The 14,105-nt window shown below is 43.0% G+C and overlaps 1 protein-coding gene across 3 annotated transcripts in view; it reads left to right on the forward strand.

The window, feature by feature from the left end:
* Positions 1-12,416: 12,416 nt before the first annotated feature.
* Positions 12,417-14,105, forward strand: part of LOC119161099 (phosphatidylcholine:ceramide cholinephosphotransferase 2) — a 294,133-nt gene continuing 292,444 nt past the window's right edge. For 2 of the 3 annotated variants that reach the window (XM_037413434.2, XM_037413435.2), the window contains exon 1: positions 12,418-12,891. The gene's annotated coding sequence lies outside the window, so the exon portion shown is untranslated. Of the gene's footprint in view, positions 12,892-14,105 lie in introns of all 3 variants that reach the window. The other variant, XM_075879920.1, reaches the window with a different exon arrangement.

Raw genomic sequence — 14,105 nt, forward strand, 5'->3', positions numbered from 1 at the left:
GAAAATGTATGCGCAGGCGAACAAGGACAAAGAAAGGAATACAAACTGGCGCAATCTAACAACTGATTTATTAATCGAAAAAACATTGACTCTTTTTAACCCTCGGAACAGCGCTCCCTGGTGACCTAAAAAAAACACACAATGCACTGCGCACTTACGACAACGATAACAAAAACATAAAAACGATAACAGTTTCATTGATTGACAGACAGGAGCGCGATTTCTTTTGTTAGTAAAGCTACTGAAGGGTGGCTAACACAGTTGTCAGTGTGTTCGGCCAAAAACAAAATAGGAGGAGTGTGCGCGTTGGTCAACCAGAAATGCGACAGAGGGACCAACGCACATAAGAGATGTAGCATAAGACATAAGCTCAGGTTTGTTGAATGTGCACACAGTGTGGTGTATTGCATACCTTTATCATGTGGTTGTGTATATATAGGGCAGACTGGCAGGTGCATTAACACGAGGCTAAGAGAGCATATGTCAAGCCTGAAAGGTCGGCCTGTAACCCATTTGGCAATGCATTGCAATGAGTGCGCATGCTCTCCTTGCTTTAGCGACACTACCTTGCTGTATAGGAGTAGAAACAAGACGTCAAGGGAGATAATGGAGGCATATCATATAGACAAGCAGAAAGACAACTGTGTTAGCCACCCTTCAGTAGCTTTACTAACAAAAGAAATCGCGCTCCTGTCTGTCAATCAATGAAACTGTTATCGTTTTTATGTTTTTGTTATCGTTGTCGTAAGTGCGCAGTGCATTGTGTGTTTTTTTTTTAGGTCACCAGGGAGCGCTGTTCCGAGGGTTAAAAAGAGTCAATGTTTTTTCGATTAATAAATCAGTTGTTAGATTGCGCCAGTTTGTATTCCTTTCTTTGTCCTTGTTCGCCTGCGCATACATTTTCAGGATGGATAGATTCCAACTAGGCCGAATCGCAGTTTTGCTTCGGTTAGTGTTTTATTCTTGTCAACAATACGTGTACACCGATAAACTGAAATGACACCTGGCGAAAACATTTCTAGAATTTCAGTTAGTGTCATGTTGATGTCGACGCCTCGGACTAGACCTCTGGAGTGGGTTAAACGCGGTGGAATGAACGGGCTCACCGGATTAGATGCAAACATCGAGCACTTCAGAAGATCTTGCACGCAGGACTGGTCAGCAGAAAAGCAGAGTATACTCCCTCTGCCGAACAGACGGACCTCGGCGATGGACTGAAAGTGGGCCGTTGCTGACCGCAATTCCGATTGACTCACCTTCGATTTTTTCATTCGAATGATGCCGTCATAGGCATAGGGACTATAGCGCCACAGGAACAGGTGATATGTCGTTGCGCAAGAATACATCCACTGAACACTCCTGCGGAGGAATGGAAGCAAACCAGAGAAAGTTCCCACGTTTCGGTGAAGAATAGGGCATCTTTCCGGGTTAGAGCTACACAAAAACACTTATCAGTCAACTACGGCACTCCAGGAAACTATGAAAGCGCTATAAAACGAAAAATTCGGCAGAACCCACGTGGGAATCTAATTACGCGAAGCATGCAGAGGGCAGGTGACCTAGTTGGACTTTTTTTTTATTGAGCGACACGTAATGAAATGACGCTAGGTATGTGTGCAAATGTTGCACGCACAGACATATCTTGAAGAGTTGTAGATGTTTATATAACCAGTTGTTTGCACTTGCGCAATAATGTCAACTGGAACCTGCGTATTAGCAACACCAGAAGCTGATATGAAGCGCTGATGCTCACGAAGATGCTGGCCCTGGACAATGCTACATAAATCAACTTCAGCGCACGGCACCTAACCACAATTGACGTTCGAATAACGAGTTCGATGCTCTAACCACTGAGCTATCACAGCGGCCTCACAATTGACGTTAACCCGACGTGACGGCTGTATTAAAGGAGTGCATGTGCAATTTTCATTAAACTAGGCAGGCAGCACTGCAACCACTATTGACGTTTCACGAAGATTAGCGCCTTTTTGAAAAGTAGTTTTGCGGTAGAATGCTTGACTGCCACGCAAAATGCTTGGGTTCGATTCCTGCTGGGACCCTGAAATTCATTATTTGAATTCATCGGGGGGTCAACGCTGCCTATGTCAGGTTTTTCTTAACACAGACATTTATTCTATGCCATCGTTAGGTAGACACTACCGATGTCGGGTATTTCTTAACGTTTACGTGTTAAAATTGTTCATGTGTGTTCTCGTCGTTCCTAGGTAGATACTTAGTGCCAATAACCCGTGGCACACACCCGCATACCAGCGGCACATACCCGCCCTTGGGTATGTGCCACTATCTGACAGGAAGTGTTTGAGGACGTATGCGACTTGATGGTAAGATTATTCATGTCTTGACCAGCGCGTCATGTTCATCAAACCATCTTACCCTCCCATGCTAATTTTGGTTCATGCCAAGTTAAGGGGGTGACCACGAGATCACCCAAACGTAAGCGGCTAGATAGATAGATACGCTCAAAGTCACCAAAATTCGCCAAGAAATGCTTCGCATTTAAAACACTACTCAATCCTTGGCGAAAACCCTAAGGGCAGTTTGTTTGTTTACTTGTTTTCTTGAAATTATGGCTCACACCCACTCAGGGGGATTGCACGAGAAAGCGTAGTGCACTTTTTCTGTGAATATTACGGCTATGTTTTATTTACAACCTAGGATCCACACCACTCACCAGAGTAAACCAATATAAATACTTTGGAATCACAATAACCAGTGACCTAAGCTGGAATAACCACATTTCCAACATCTGTAACTTTAAAAAAACTTTGTCTCCTCAAGCACGAACTAAAAAATGCTCCTCGTGACACTAGATTTTTGGCTTACACATAACTAATCTGACCAAAACTCGAATATGCTTGCATCGTATGGGACCCCTACGCAAAAACTAACATTAATTAATTGGAGATGGTACAATGCCGAGCAGTTAGGTTTATTTTTCCTAAATATTGAATAAATGACTCTCCCACAGCCATAATGACACATCATTTACATTACAACTCTGAAGTAAAATACACCGGCTAAATTTTTTTCTAACTTAAAAACAATTGCTTCTCTCTTGACCCCCAGGCTTATGTGTCCCCACTTTAGCACGTCGAACAAGGCATCGTCATAATCTTTCTCCAACGCCATACAGCACCAGAACTAACCTATTTAAGTTTTTCTTCTTCCCACGAACCGTAAACGATTCGAATAACCTAGAAGTATCGCAAATAATAAACGCTGAATCTATTGAACATCTATTTAATGTTATCAACAATGTCACATTGATTAACCCTTCGTTCCTTAGTTTTACTGTTGGTGTTCTTGAGTATTTAAAAAGTGTTATTGCTGTCTTCGATATTGTATGAGTATTATCTAATGTTTATGCATGCGCATTATTTTCTCTATTATTACCTTTGTATTGTTCTGATATTATCGTTCTTTTTTTTCTTTTTGGTCTTTTAAACTTGTCTTATTTCCTTGTGGTTTCTGTGAATGTATGTATTTATGTGCTGCCCTGCTGCATGGATCCAATTAAGGTCTGCAGTAATGTGTATATAAAAATAATAAAAAAATAATTTGTAATATAATATAGCTAGTGTAAGAAAAACCACAAAAAGAGGAAATTGAAGGGGGCAAAATAAAAAAAGTCGATTTGAGATATTTTGAGATTTTGAGAAGTGTTGAGATGACCACACAGCTGCGTTTACCTAACCTAACCATTCAGAGTAAACACTTTTTGATGATACACAATCAAATTTATTCGATTGTTGATTACAACAGGATACGTTTGGATCCCTGAATAAAATCGCAAACGGAATTGAACGCAATTCTGTGGCAATGTCCCAAACTGAGGCACCAAAGTTCAGTACAGTTTCCGCCAGTAATGTAACGTCTATTTCCAGAAAGAGAATAAATTGAAGTATTTTTCTATGTATCAAGTATCGGCGACAAGATAAAGAAAATAATGTTCAATTGATTCCATTTCTCCGCAGAATGCACTGGCAGAGGGGTGATATCACCTGACCAGCTCTGTGCAGATATAGGTTTAGAGGGGGGGACACGGCATCGAAATCTTACAATCAAAACTTCGAGCTTTCTGGAATGACTCCACTGGTGTTGCCATGGAAACTTGAAGTGGTTATGTGTGTCCATGTATAGTTATTGTTTCAATTACATCAGTGCATATTGCTGATTTTCATTATTCTATTGTGGTGATATATATTCAACTTCTGGCAGTACGTATAATATTGGGCTATCAAGCGCGGCTCGTGCCAAGAAATTGGCCAGTTCATTTAATCTTAATCCGCAGTGTCCTGGAACCCACAGTAACCTCTGACGAGTTCTTCTTCTCCATCTTCATCATCGTCTTCCTCTCCTCTTCTTATGGCTCTTACCCAATGCAGGGGATCGGCCGAGTGTTAGATGAACTTTTTTAGTGTTTTTTTCACAACACTTCTTGTATAACTAGGAATAGTTCAGCGAGCAGTAGCGTTCGAAGCAGTTGCTTCTTCCTCTTTGATGACGGGTTCTCCTTACTCACAAGCTTACCGGCTAACATTTCTTATTCAATTAATTGTTTCACTGATGATTCTGTAATTTAACACGAAATTAATTACATTATTGATGTATCTTGCCTTGAGTTCGGTATTACGAAGATTTTGTATTGGTGTAATATTTGAAACATGAGACTAATAATTATTAAGTGCAACAATATGCGCCTTTCCCCTTACCACATTAACGTTACTTCTCTTGAAACTGTGTTATTTTACTAGTACCTGGTTGGTCACACTTCTTCGAACCTATCTTATAAAACTCCTATTGATTATAGGGGGCACATTGTGCGAATATTTATGTTTGCTGATGCAAGCGTGATAGCGCGCACCTGTCTTATGCTTTTGCGAGGAAAGCGCGTGGCCGAGACGGCAACGATTTGATCAGGGTGGCCTGCCACGCAAGATTCACGGCAACACCTCGCCCCTGTAGTTTTCAGAACAGTATCAAGTGGCCGAAAGGAACGGATTATGCTTTGAAATTGGTTAAATTCGCTTGATTTTTTATGAGCGTATCTAGAGCTTTTTTGGAGCAATAACATTACTCTTCACAACAACCGTGGTTGGCGCGGCCTACTATACTTTCTCCATTGTTATTGCTGGACGATATTTTATAAAACATGCATTTAAATAAGTGGAACTTCACCCGCATATATTTTGTCTCTCTAATCCTCTCTTTCACTACACGCCCTTCTCTGCACGAGGTGTATTGACTGATGTGATGCGCGAACGTTCCAATCATACCCGCTTGCATCGTTTGCTAAGCTATTATTTGCAAACACCGTATCTTGTTTTCAGTGACTCTGCTGGTCTCTGCCATCAACCAATTTGTTTACCAACAGCTCAGCACATCAAGGCTGCTAAGAGAAGAAACGTCCGAATATGCAACGCCAAATGAAAAGAACAAAATCATTCTCTCCTCCCGGAGCTGCAGACAGCTGGAAAAGGCCTGTCGGCCTGGTGGGAATATATCGCAAGTTCCTATGTCTACATTTCCGGAAAGTCCCAACGTCCTAATCGCCAGATATCAACGCCAACGCATTACAAAAAGTATTTTCGCGAAATTGCTTGCTGCACACGCGACAATCAATGATAGAATGCTTCCCTCATCTTTTCTTGGTTTTAGCGTATGCACAAAACCTCTCACCTGGGCAAGAGGTAGATACCACATCATGTGTTTGTTTAACCATAGAAAAGCCGAACGGAATGGTTGCTGTGATTCCACGCTTCGAGAATCGTTCTTTCTAGCCTGGTACAAATAAAGGCAATCGATTCATATGCCTAGCAATCCGTGAAGTACACTGTCATACATACCAAACATTTTAACTTCAATCTCGGACGCAAAGTCTTTGCGGACACATGCACACTCAAAAAATAATAATAATAAAGTGGCCGCTGAGTGAGCTGCACACCTGAGGATGAATTCTGCGTTGTTTCGCCAATTTCAATTTCATCAGTGAAGTGTATCAGTGTTGCTACGTTTTGGAAGGGCTCATTTACATTAAGGCTCATTCTAATGCGTCTGGTACTGCGGCAACGAGTGCATGAACAAATCTGTAAGTTAGAAAATGGACTGACTCTGGGTTTAAACCAAGCGCGCTGCACTGACGACGGCAAAGGTTAGTCACGTGGTGCTGTTTACTACGTCACAGCGACAGCAGCGCTGGCCTCTCCAGTGGTCGCCATCACTCCCAATATCATAAATAACGCTGACCCCGTGCTTGGGTACCTTCGTACAAATATCTCTCATTCATGCAGTTCAATAAAATTATTGCTTTCTAAAACACCGGTTCGGTGGAAATCAGGACATTCTGCATCTGCCTGGAGTCTTAGCATTTATTCACTCATTTTCGGTTCGTAAATTGTGCTGAACCATGCCTGCCGTTTCATACGTTATAACTATCACGCAACAACTAGTCTAACTTCCATGGCATTACGTTTGCATGCCTATACCTCGTTTCTCTCATCGCAGGACGGCAGCTTCATTATGCCAATTTCATAAGGTTTACTACAACTGCACCTGAACGAAAAATCACTAATAAGACGATCATACATATCGGCGTGCATTGATCAGTGCATTAAAAACGGGATTTCATCTCACAAAAAAAAAAAAACTTTAACGACTCACTCATACCCAGAACGTGTCGCAAGTGGAATCACTTTCTAAAAGACACCACTACACCCATGCCGCCAGATATATACCAGATAACCTATTTCATAAAAGCATTTTTCTTCTGGGTATGCATATATGCTTGTTACTATATAATTTTATTGTTAGTGATTGACAATTCTCTTTATGATCCCCGCTGTAATTTTAAGTAATTGTCTGGCTATGTCTGCGCCTATTACTATGTACTTGTACTTGCCTGCTTTTCTCGCTTGGTCATGGTGCTTAAACTGTATTTTTTGTGCATGCCCAGTCACCTCTTTAGGGCCCTCTGACCTTGAGGTTACTATAAATAAATGAGTAAACAAACAGACAGACAAATAAATAAATAAATAAATAAATACCATTTCTGCAGAGTTGTTCGTTTACTGTAATACTGTACCGCCCGGTCAGCAACTACCTCCTTTTAAACGTTTCATCCACGATAATAGCTCACTGAGTAAAATATAACGTGATGAGATGATTAAGAAAGAGAGAGAGAAAGCTTATTCATTTATTTATCAAATACTGCGCACGCGTAGTCCAAGCATGGAGGGCAAATAAAATGGTACAATAGTGAACATGTTGAAATCAAACGAACAAACAAAAGAAAAACACTAATACAGAATTAGAGTCAATATGTTTGGCGAAATGCTATAAAAACAAAATAATAATCGGCATCATGGTGTCGATTCAATTACACAATACTATTCGGTTATTGTAGGAGGGAAAAAAGAATTCTTAAACGTGTTCGTTCTCGTGATGGAGGGTGTTAGTGCATCTTGTTTAGGGTGACAAGTGGGTCGGGTTAATTGGGGCTATAGGTATAGAACGGAGTCTAGTAGTGAATTGTTCATGTAAGCTATTTTTATTTCATTTTATTTTATTTTATTCAGTATATACTGCAGTCCGTAGACCAAGCAGGAGGGGCGAAAAAAGGGAAGACAGTGGAAACAAAGTGAACAGGTTTGTACAGGAAGTTTTCTAACTATCCTACACGACAACTGAAAAAGAAGCATATACTAAGTAGAGTGAATTAAATATACACTACAAATATACACTACTAGAAAAAAAAGTACACACATTGCTTGAAATAGTCGCAAACACAGAAGTAAAGCAACATAACTGAAATTATGAGATGACGTTATCTAGCGTGGTCTAAGCGAAAAGATGCATGTATTTTTCTGAGTCAGGAACGTCATGTTCAGTAAAAGCATGTGTAGGCAATATATTTCATTGGCTAATGGTTCGCGGAAAGAAGGAGTGTATAAAAGGTTAGTACGTGGAAAGTATGGTGTCATATCATGATTGTGATAATGTCTGATTTCCTGAAGAAGATGAAGAGAGGTATTCATGAGGATCAGTAATAAACTGCCGATTTCGAAGCAGGAAAAGAAACTTTAGTCTGGAGATAGCTCTATATACGCTGTTTCAAGAGTTCAATGATGTTTGTAGCCATTAGTGATGAAGGTGAATGAAGATTGTGATAGACATTATAAATTAATCTTACCACCCTCCTCTGGATCATTTCAAGTTTATGAATGTCTTCTTTAAAATAGGGGTCCCAGTCCACGCATGCGTACTCTAGACGGGGTCTACACGGGGACAGTGAATTTAGGTTGCTTGCAAGCACTTTTGGTCCCTGTGACTTTTAATTGCCTTGTAAAGAATTCAGTCATCTGCAAAATGTTTTAGGCTTATGGCAGAGGTATAAACTGGTGAAAGGATATTATTTTTAAAGAAGAGAAACAAGGCAGGCCCTAGGACGCTTCACTGGGGAACTCCCGAGATTACAGGCAGAACCCCAGAGCTGCAGCCTTCGACCTGAAAAAATTGATTCCGGCTGGTAAGGTAAGAGTGAATCCACTGAATTATGTTAATGGGTAGGCCCATGTTTGAAAGTTTTATGAGCAGTTTACCGTGACATATGTAGTCAAAAGCTATTCTTAAATTTAAGAATATGGCGTCTATTTGGTCGCCCGGCATCAATTAATATTGCTAAGTCATAAATTGGGCTGACGAGTTAGGTGGTAGTCGAGAGGCATTTCCTAAAACTATGCTGGAAACGCGTCAAAATATTGTTTTCTTCAAAAATGACATTATATAATGCGTGATGTTGTGCTCAAGAAAAGTTACATGGACCAGAAGTTAATGATATGGGGCGATAGTTTTCAACATTCAGGTGATCACCATTTTTAAAAACAGAAATAACACGCGCCGTACGCCAGTCATTGGGAAGAATTGAATCACGAAGCGAAAGACGAAAAAGATGGGTGAAGACATACGCGATAGGTTCAGCGTAACGGTGCAGAAGCACGTTAGGTATACCATATGGACCACCAGACGATTTAGTCTTAGCAGTAACAGTGAAAGAACACCTTCGACACATATGAAACCGGCAGATATGGTAGGAAGAGAACTACTATTTAGGTCAGCATGATCTCCCGAGTGAAAATAATTATTAAATTGGTTTGCAATTTTGGTGGGATCGTGAACAATACACCCGTTTACTGATATCTCGGTTGGCGATTTGTTCGTATCGCTCAAGTCGCGCCAGAATCTGTCCGGGCTAGTTTTAAAAAAAGTTAGAAAGCGAATGGTTGAAATATCTGGCCCTTGCTTAGCTTAGCCGAGTTGCAAGCTGGGCTTTCAATGAGATAAGTCTGCAGTGGTTTTTATTCTTCTTTTTAGCACGTTTTAGCTCGCGGTGCAAATGTATGATGTCTTTCATGACCCATGGGTTATTTCTGCTTTTTTTTTCTAACACGTTTACTTGGCGCAAACTTATCAATGCAGTAGTGTATAGCAACTATTATTTAATTCCAAGTTGTCGACACATTACCAGAGAGATTATCGCATAATAACCACAGATAACCCAAAATGTCCTGGTAATCCGCCATCTAGTAATACTTAATGACATCTCTGGTCTCTTGTCGCGGTACTTTTTTTGTCAGTGTACCAAAGGATAAAAGCACGGCTTTATAGTCGGAGATGCTATCTTCCATAGAGATTGTGTATTTTTAAACATTGTAATTTAGAAAGATGGGGCCGAGTATAGAACGGGCGTTTCCAGCCTCTCCGGTGCACTCATCAACAACCTGTACAAGATCACACATCAGGGCAATGTCAGCGAGAGGGTTCAACATAGTTAAATCAGACCCATCGCCGGGAACGTGCCAGTCAATACTCGTCAAGTTAATATCGCCTGCAAGAATCAAACGATCATGTTTGAACGCACACGTGTGGTAATAAAGCTTAATCAGATAATCGTGTGTACAATAGGGTTTCCTGTAGACGGCACACACGGTGAAGTAGCTCCAGCAGCTGACTTTAAGGAATAATCTTTCGTGCTTATGAATTTGTTGAAGGAGCTGAGCACTAATGTCATCTTTGAGAACTATAGTTCTCAAAGGTGGTCGTGTAGCAAAGAGGTGGTCGTGTAGCAATATATTGCTACACGACCACCTCTTTTCGGCCGGTCATGTCTGCAAATTTGATATGGAAGAAGAATTAGTACGGAATCAGCTATGCCTTCGTGTAGCTAGGTTTCTGTGATTATTGTAAGAGTCGTAAGTGAGCCGAAGGTACTAGCTCGCGTACTTTATTAGACAAGCTTTGCACGTTTACGTTCAGCACTTTCAAATATTTGGAAGAAGACTGCAGAGAGGGTTAATCAGAGCCTGTAGCTCGTGGATGAAGAGCTGCACGCTTATTATTTGCTTCATTCTTCGCGAAAAGTTTGTCATCAATTTTAATTTTACAATGAATAAGAGTCACTCGTTTCCAACGTTCAGCTTTTGCACTTTCCCAAAGCAGGCAGAGCTTGGGCAGCGTGCACTGGCTATAGTCATTTTGTACATAAATACTGGAGCCCTTCAGTTAATTTGAATTCGTTAAGACTTTTTGTTTCTCTTGATAATCTTGAATATATGCAATGGCAGGCCTATGACTACCTTGCCGGTCAAGAGGGTGCGGCCAATCGACTTGCAACTTACTCCCTATTTTTTCTAGAACATATCGGTCACAACGACAGATCGAAGGGAGGTGTCATTTTCATTTGTGTAGTCGAGAGTACCATGCACAATAACGTTTACCCGACAGCTTCGGTCTTCAAGATCAGTTAGCTTGGAACTCTACCAAGACAGCATAGTTTTAAACGAAACTGCAGTACATTAAAGAGCTCTAACTTCCGGTGATTTTTCTTTCCATTCCCGTAGTTTGTCTTCGATCGCTCGAAATCGCAAGTCGATGTCACGTATGACTTGTTCGTTCGTCTATTTTAACAACAGCACTTCAGCCTTCATATCTGCTTGTCCCTGAAGAATACTGTGTAATAAATCAGCATTTGTAGGACATGGCTTTGTTTCTACATGACCACAAAGGAACATTTTGCATGCGCAAAAGCACTCATATGCAATAATTAAACAGGTGCTTGGGAATGGCACAACACATAACAAGACTTCATCTCTAGTTATTACGTTGGAAACAGAGTAGTTAACCAGCACAGTTTAAGAAATCCCAGTCTGTGCTTTTGTCTTCTCATCTCGAGTGGTTCATTGTGGTTAGCCCAAATAAATTCTGGGGTTGAATCCTGCCTTGAGAATTTGTTAAATATAAATCCAACGGCCTTTCGCTGCACTCTCTCGAGGTTATTACTATTAGTTTCAGTATACGGATCCCAAAAGATACGGGCATATTCTAGTTTAGCTCTGATTAATGTGTCATAGCATAGCAGTTTTACGTCGGATGCTGCTTTTTTTAAGTTTGTTCCTCAGGAGGCATAATTTTCTGAAGGCTGACGTGCAAGTATGACTAATGGGGTCATTCCATGTTAACGCGCTGTTAAAGGTGACTCCTAGATACTTGTCTTAGGTTACTTCATGCAGTAGGGATGAACCTAATTTTTACGCATGAAGCAAAGATGATTTCTGGTGTGTCATTCGCATTAGTACGCTTTTGTCTGTGTTTAGTGTCATTCCTCAGTGCATGCGCCATTCAAGGTATTATTTAAACTACTATGTAAGCTAATTTGGTCATTGATAGAATTAATGTCTTCAAAAAGCACACAATCACCAGCAAATAATCAAATCTGGACACCTCCTTCGACGATGTTAACAATGTTGTTAATGTATATAATAAGAACGAAAGTGCAGGGCAGAGAGGTTAACCAGGAGAATTTCCAGTTTCTACCCTGCACTGCGGAAGGAGTACGGGGGATAGAATGGTAAAGAGGGATGAGGTAACCAAGATGGTTAAGAGTAGTATCGCAAACAAAAACTAGGCGTGCCCACCATGGCGGTACACTATTAGCGTCAGTAATTCCAGTAAACCAGCATTGCTAAAACACCCTATTATAGAGCCACTTACGCGAACAGGCCGAGCACACGACCTGCAATAGGTCGGGCCTCTTTGCCATGGCAGCGCCCTGGAAAAAACCTCAAAGGTTCCGCAGAGCCAGCGCCACTTCGACCATCAGTGGTCTACATCTCTCCACACGCCGATGGAGGTCTCCAGGGTAGGAGAGAGGGGCCCCGCTAGGTACTGCGCGGCTGACGGAAATGAAAAAAACCTCAACAAAAGGACCGGAGTGGGCAGCAGACAGCCATGCAGGCGTAGAGGCAGCAGGCCCCGCGCTGATGACGTCAGACAGCGGCCTCGATGACGGCGCCCCTCGCGGAGAACGTCCTCAACGACTGCCGCTCTCCCCACGCTCTCAACTTCCCCAAGCAAGACACCGCCGCCGCTTGGGCAGCAGCAAGCCGCGTGCAGCGCCCGACGCCTGCTGGCCACGTTGGAACCGATTCTCTCCGTGTAGTACGTGTGCTGTGCGTGTGTGCCTCCGGGACCGTCGTTGACGCCTAACTTGGAGCAAGCACCAACGTCGAGGCGAGTAGGGCTGGACACGAGAACAGCGCACGCCAGCGTTATTTACTGCTGCGAAGCCTGCGAGGAACTGAGCCTGGCACGATTGGCACCTCCGCCGAGCCCATCGAGCTTCGTGGTGCCGCGGTCGAGCAAAAAGAAGCCGACGCCGTCCGCCTCTCGGCGCCTCGTCTCTGTCCGTACCGTCGTGAACGGTTTTCCTTGTCTGACTTTCGAATCGGAGGCTGCGCCAGAGCCCGGCATCGGCCCAAGTTTGCGTCAGAGCCCGGGTGCCCAACGCGCGTTCGTGGATGCGTTGTTGAGAAAACGGTGAGTCTGAGTATTTCCTGTGAACCCGCGGTCGTCTCCTTATCGCGCTCTTTATTTCCCGCTGCGCCGTCTCCCGTGGCGTTCTTGAGTAGTTGCTTGCGTATTGTGAGACACCCGACAACGTGCGCCCTCAGGCGTACTGCGCTTGTCTCCATACGAACTACGCGTAAGCCAACCACAGTCAGTTCCTTCGCACTAAAACAAAGAGGAAAGGAAAATAAACGCGTCCCCCAAGACAACAGTCTGACGATGGCGTTTGAGTCAGTTGCGCTGCGATTTCCACGCAGATTGGGGTGGGTGAATCATCTAGAGCGCTTTCGCGATGTGCGACGCGGTTACAGCAGCCTGTTCAGCTGTGCACAACCTCTGAAATGTTCACCACTTGCTTTTCGCAGCTCTTTTCACTGGCTTGTTTCCGGCTCATCGGAGAAGAGCTCGCATCGCCGTTAATCATCGTGCGCACGCACTGTGTGCCCTCGTCTTGTCGCCTCTTTTGACGCCTTACCGGTTGCTGTTCGATGCCGAATGTCACACACGCAGCTGCGAAGGAAACATGCACGTCTTGCGCATGTCGCCTCCGTCCTGCGTGCGTGCACTGGAGCGCAACGTGTTATCGTAATGATGTCACCCCATTGCAGCATCGGTCAATCGCTCAGAAAACTTGGGTGGGTGGGTAGGCTGGCAAGCGTCGTTATTTGTTCGCGACTGTGGGGATGAACAGCGACGAAACTTTTGCGCGACTTCTCGTGCCGAGAGACTGGCTTGACGGGGAGTAAAGAAAAAAAAAAAGTTGGGTGGGGGTTGCTCGAACCGGCTTCTGCCGGAAGAAAGTAACGACCAAGCGATAGGCCCTCAGCGGGTCCTGAAAAACAACTCGAATGCTGTCTTATTGGAGACGTTGCGTGAATGTCGTACGTGGCCTCGCGCGTACGCCTTATGGAAAAATGTTTTGAACATTATAGAAGTCCCCGTGCGCTGGCCGGCGTTTTTTTTTTGTTTTTTTAGACGTGTCGCCGAGTGCCTTGTTTTTGTTCGTATTATGTATTATGACGTAACGTGTAGGTATAATGGATGCCCGCAGTATGTTTGTTCGCTTTTATCTCTCTTAACAAAAAAAAGGGAGCAGACCGTTTGTTTAGAGCCTATCGCGGGGAATATTAAGAAAGCGCTCGTAGCGTTGAAACAGTGTGTCGGCTATTGAAGAAAGTAAACCA

Source organism: Rhipicephalus microplus, chromosome X (genome assembly GCF_043290135.1).
Source record: "Rhipicephalus microplus isolate Deutch F79 chromosome X, USDA_Rmic, whole genome shotgun sequence".
Lineage (NCBI taxonomy): Eukaryota > Metazoa > Arthropoda > Arachnida > Ixodida > Ixodidae > Rhipicephalus > Rhipicephalus microplus.